The 5,998-nt window shown below is 35.9% G+C and overlaps 1 protein-coding gene across 1 annotated transcript in view; it reads left to right on the forward strand.

Moving 5' to 3' along the window:
- Positions 1-5,998, forward strand: part of LOC132695671 (protein prickle-like) — a 357,244-nt gene that overhangs the window by 111,459 nt on the left and 239,787 nt on the right. The gene's annotated exons all lie outside the window — the stretch shown is intronic.

Consider the following 5,998-nt stretch of genomic DNA (forward strand, 5'->3'; position numbering starts at 1 on the left):
AATTTTTCCTTGTTTCGAATTGCAAGATCCTTTATTGTACGAGTAGCCAAGAATGGAGCACTGTTAGTACCATACGTTACTGTAAGGAGCTCTATACACCTAAGAGGATCATTGGAATTATCGCGCCACAAGATATTCTGCAGAAAAGTTTGCTCTGGAGAAACAAAAATCTTACGGAACATTTTTACGATGTCACAAGTTAGTACATATCTTGAACTTCGGAATCGAACCAGAATGTCAAACAACTCAGGTTGCACGGAAAACCCTTTGAACATTATATCATTTAACGAAACTCCGCTGGAGGTCTTCATTGAAGCATCAAACACCACTCTCAATCTTGTACTAGTACTTTCATCTCTCAGGACACAATGGTGTGGCAGGAAGTATTTATTATAACCATTTTCATTTTGATATTGAAGTGGAATATACTTAGCATGGCCAAGGAAAATATACTCATCTATGAAACATTTATACATTGTGAAAAGCTCTGGATTTCTCTCAAACCGTTTTTCTAAATTTAGAAATCTCCTTTTTGCCAACCAAAATGAATCACCAAGTTTTAAGTGCTCAGTGGGACTCTTTAAAGGAAGATTTACTTGAAACGAACCACTTGGAAGAATCTTGAATGAATTTAGAAAATTTTGTTCAGATAACTCATTCTCCGGGGATAAAATCTTAATTTGAGAAAATACTTCTTCTATTTTCCAGAAATTTTGAAGCAAGGAATCTGTAGCAGAATGATAAGTGGATAAGCATGTTTCAGGTTCTGAAACCTCATTAGAACTTTCAATGTATGAAATACATTCGCTAGGAAGGGGTCCTCCAATTATGTAACCTAGTTTTGTGTCAACGAGTGTAAGGAAGCTATCACGAATTCGAATAATACGCCCCGTTAATAATTGATAATAAACGTCAGCGCCTAGAAGCAAATCCACTTGAGAATGGATGAAGAACTCTGGATCTGCTAGCCTAATATTTTTTGGAATTTTAATTTTGTCTCTGTCTAGCAGAACTTGTGGAAGTTTTCTAGTTATTTTTTCTAAAATCAGACATTTAACTTGTACATGAAAATTGTCTCTGAAAACTGAGTAAATTGTGAACATTACCACTTCATTAGCTCGCGTAATGCTTTCTCCTACTCCACTAATTTTAATTGTTTCTCTTTGTGGAATTAACATAAGTTTTTTAACTAAAGCACAAGCTGGTGGTACTACATGAATCAAGTACTGCCCTTATATTGCAATGTTTACCATTGTAACTCAAAGTCCTTACTATAGCTGTAGCTAAAAGAACTTCATAACCCTGTAAATTCGTGGAGTATACTAATTGTTCGAAATTTTGAAGGGGTTCGGTGTAAGAAGGCTGATCGATTGTATGAGACTCTATTAGTCAATTTCTTTGATTTAAAGGTTGCCCTCTTGAAGTCTGAATGTTCTCATTTGAATTAGAACTATTACTTGCTCTCGAAATAAAGCGCGATCTATACTGGGAATTCCTATTTTCATTATTATGTTTGAGTCTAAATGGTCACGATTAGAAAAATGTAAATTTTCATTTTGAGAATAATTAGCGTCACTATGCATTAATGTGTGGTGAAATCTTCCACAAGAACGTACCATGCAACCAGTGGATTTACAATTTTTAACAGAATGACCATATGCGAGGCAATTGAAACATAATTTTTCGTTTTTTACAAAATCCGTTTTCTCTTGATTACTCAACTGACTAAAGGTTTGACATTTATAAATCGTGTGACCAGAAATTTTGCAATATAAACAGCGTTTACTATTTGATTGTGCCGAAAGATGACTAATTTTATTGTTATTCGGGGAGGAAGCTCTGCCTTTCTGGGTGGAGAAAGATGGTCGATTGTCTGAAATGTTTTGGCAAACATGAACGTTGTGAAATCTCTGCGGCCTTCTCTGACCTTTGCCTTTATTTAAATCGGGAATTTCTGCATTCTCCATTAAGTCACACCTTTTCTCTAAAAACTTCAAAAACTTGTCTAGTGTAGGAAATGTTTGAGGATCAATTTCTTGGTCAAAAGCTCTACGAGTAGTGGAATCTAGACCCAAGGAACAAATATAAATAATGGCCAAGTCCCATGTATCCCCTTTCAAATTTTTAATTGAATTTATGTTTTGGGTTATAAAACTCAGATACTGTCTAGAATTCATGGAATGAGTCTTTCTTAAGGAGGGACTATCTAGTAAACTCTGAAAATGCGCATACACAATTGGAAGTTGTTTATCATACCTTTTTTTAAGAATATTAATTACTGTGTCAAAATTTGAACCTTCTAAAGTAAGACTTTCTATCAAGCTAAGTGCTTCACCAAGCAAGTAAGATTTCAGATAAATTAATTTCTCGATGTTAGAAATTTCCGAGTTATTTATAATGCATTTTTCGAAAATCTGATAAAAACTATTCCACCCTGTAATATCGCCTGAAAACTGAGGAATATTTAGTTCAGGAAGTCGAATTTTTTGTGAAGTTTGTGAAACTGTAGGCTGAACTTCAGAACTGCTAAAAGGGATTTCATTTTGATGAGCAGTTTGGAATAATTTGATTTTTGTTTGTAACATTGAACTGAGACTAAAATATTTTTCCTCATATGAGGCTCTTTCTAGGTCATCTATATCAGATAATATATCGATCTCATCTTGAATTTGACAGAACTTTTGAAATGCAGTTTCTAAGGCCTTTAATCTAATCTCTAAATCTTCAAATGTAGCTACATCTCCATTGTTTTGCAACCAATTATCAATTCGTGTAATGGTACCTTTTACCGAAGCTCTCTTTTTTATTAGGGTCTCCATCTAGAATTTAGTTTATAGATTATTAACGTAAAGGAAATCTCGTTGTACAAACTTGAATTCAAATACAAATATAGAAATAACAATTATTGGGGAATAAAACAAGGTGTCTCTACTCACAAATCTTGAGAAAAGGAATTTCTTAGGAAAAGATTGTATTAAGTTACCACACTGTAACTGCAAAGAGGAGAAATCTAGTCATTTGAGTCACCAACAATGTTTGAAATACTGCAACACCTTCGACACTACATGGAAAAGAAACAGATTGTAAACAAAGGATGGATCTGACCTTGTTTTTCCCGGCTGGAACTGCTTCGACGTACACCTTATGCACTTTCAAATTTGAATTTGGACTGGAACTGAACTCGGGCTCCTATTCACTCCTTTCTCACATATGCTTCGAAACCAATCGACTCCTCCGTTCTAGGACCAATTTTCTTACACTGTGGACAGCAAATCGTGGCCTTGGACTGGAACTAAACTTGAACTGGAATTTACTCCGTTTTGAACTGGCATTTACTCCGTTTTGAACTGGCATTTGCTACATTCTCGCATAACCATTGAAACTAATGGACTCCGCTCATCGAAACTAGTGGACTGTAAAATTGTGGATTTGGACTCAAACTGAACTTTATTTCACGCTGATCCGGCTCGAACACGACCAACAAATGTTGAGGTTGTAACATCCGGGTAATTCAAAGTCCAAAAGGTTTTCGCAAGCACTTTAATGACGTGACCTAATTATCGCCAACATGGTATGCCTTGCGTTTATAACCAAAATTATAATCACCTTTTGTACAACACACGCTTAACGTAAAGCAGGAACGAGATTTCACTCTACGAATAGAAAAATTAATAAATCCTTTCACAACAACATCGAAGGAAAAATCAAGGAAAACGATTAATTGCCAGCAAGCGGGAGACGCCTCCCCCTTCTTGCCTTTTCTCATAACCTCAACCGTGTAACACGGGTTGCCAGCGTGCCTGGCGTCTAACATTTGAATTTATTTATTTGTTCGGTTTTCCCGAACAGGGTCTATGATGCACTTTTTAGGACCGTTTATAGGTAATTCGTTAAAAACTCTCAACGAAGCAATTTATTTTACCGTATTATATTTTACACTAATTTTATTTTAATAAACTGCACTAAGATTTTTTTAAACTGTGTTGAATCTTTTTAGTCAGTCAGCTTCTGGAATTGTTGCCAGTGTTTGGATCCTTCAATACAAATGTCAGTCAGGTCTTCAATTCTTGTGGTGCCACGAAAAAAAGCTCTTCAAATTATTGTAAGATCCAAGTCAGTACTCTTCTTATGATGACACGAACTAACTAGCACCTTGATTTCATGTGCATAACGACAGATGTAGAGAATAATTTGCGACAGTAATTAATAAATTGAACTTCCAAGTGAAGTTCAATCTCAAGGGCTTACTATTTTGAAGATTCCAATCCAAAAGTTTCGGTATCGATGCGGTGTTACCCATCTCTGTACTCACCACATAACCTCATTTATATTTAAAGAATAACGAAATCATTTCTATTTCGATTTCGTTGTCTCTGGAGTACCTCCTACACAAATTGCAAATAAAAAAATAAAACGGAGATGAAGCCGGGACTGATAGTATGAGGGCAGTGGCAATGAAAAAATAATTGATCGCCGTGTCAGTAACTCAGAATGGTGAATGTCAGTTGACAATCTGTTGCAGTAGAGTTTTTGCTGAGGCAGGCAAAATAGTCCCAATGGTGACTTGAGAGACTCTCAGTTTATCATCACGTCTCTTTCCATTTTCATTATGTAGAGAAGCGATTTAAGAATTGCATGTTGAGGTCTCCAATGGTTTGCAGTCTTCAGGTAATCTCTTTAAGATACCGATACTGGGAGGCAATTTTTCACAGGACGTAACATCTAAACACTCACTTATATCCAACAACGGGTCTTTGGTACCTAAGAAAACAAAAACAAAAACCAGAGAAAAAACTTTCACTGAAAGATGATACAAACTAACCATATTTTCCGGTCATCATATTAAAATACCTCGCGGGAGTAAAGGGGGGCTCCACATTAACTCTTTTCTGAGCATATTTGCTTATATTTTTCTCCACAGGAGAAAAGTGAAAACATAATGCTTCAGTAAACTTACCCGGGGGCTTAAGGAATTTATTTGATAGCTATTTTTCTATGAACTCTTGTGAGTTCGCTGAAAAATTTAACGAAATTTTTCAAGCATATTGTTTTCTCCTGGTACAACGAAGATTAATGAGGTTATGGGTGACTAGACAGATGCGTAAGACCGATTCGATACCGAAAATTTTCGATTCGAATCTTTAGAATTATAAGCTCTTGGTGTAAAGTGGGTTGACCACATATCTTGCTCTCGTTAAAAATGCGCGAATATAATTCATATTTATCCTAATTTTTGAAATTTAATAATCAATGAACCAAATGCCTAAAGTACTAAGAACATCGTCATGTAGGGCGACTCTGAATTAATAATTACCAAATGTTGCGTCAGGCTTCACGCATACTTAACCGAAATCCTAAGTCCGAAACAAGCACAGGTTCGAATATTAGGCAAGATGTCCTCGACGGGACACTCTCTCGCTCTAATGAGGCAGGTTATTTAAGAACACCCAGTACGCGCGACTCGACCCGGAAAACAAATGAACGGACATAAATAACGAGGGAAATTTGCATAATTAAAAATATGATCTATGAGCACTGGCTCGACAATATACGGGGGCGAGTACACGCGACTATGACATCTATCCACGCGATGTCGACCGCTTTGTTATTGTTTTGTTTTGTTTTTTTTTTCAATTTTCGGTTTTCATGTCCAAAATATGCGCCATCGGTGACGTTTGTTGAAGGGCGCGTCAATGCTACAAGGCCTAACCTAAAATTATGAAAAGAAAACTAAATCTGGTACTGATATATAGAGGGATAGAAACAGTTTCTGGCCAATACAACTAAGATACTTTCGTTCTGATTTTATTTTTTTTACTTTTTAATAATTTTGTCTGTTTTTTTGGTCCATGCTTTCCTTTCGTTCTTAGGCGCTGTTGATATTTCAAATTTAAGTAACAAATTGATCTTTGCTATACATAGAACGGTCCGCTGTTAGGACGTCGACGTATCTTTGACAACTTCATCATATATTTCAAAAAACCGTCTAAATGCCAAA

The sequence above is a fragment of the Cylas formicarius genome, unplaced genomic scaffold, assembly GCF_029955315.1.
Source record: "Cylas formicarius isolate icCylForm1 unplaced genomic scaffold, icCylForm1.1 PGA_scaffold_10__41_contigs__length_53128322, whole genome shotgun sequence".
Lineage (NCBI taxonomy): Eukaryota > Metazoa > Arthropoda > Insecta > Coleoptera > Brentidae > Cylas > Cylas formicarius.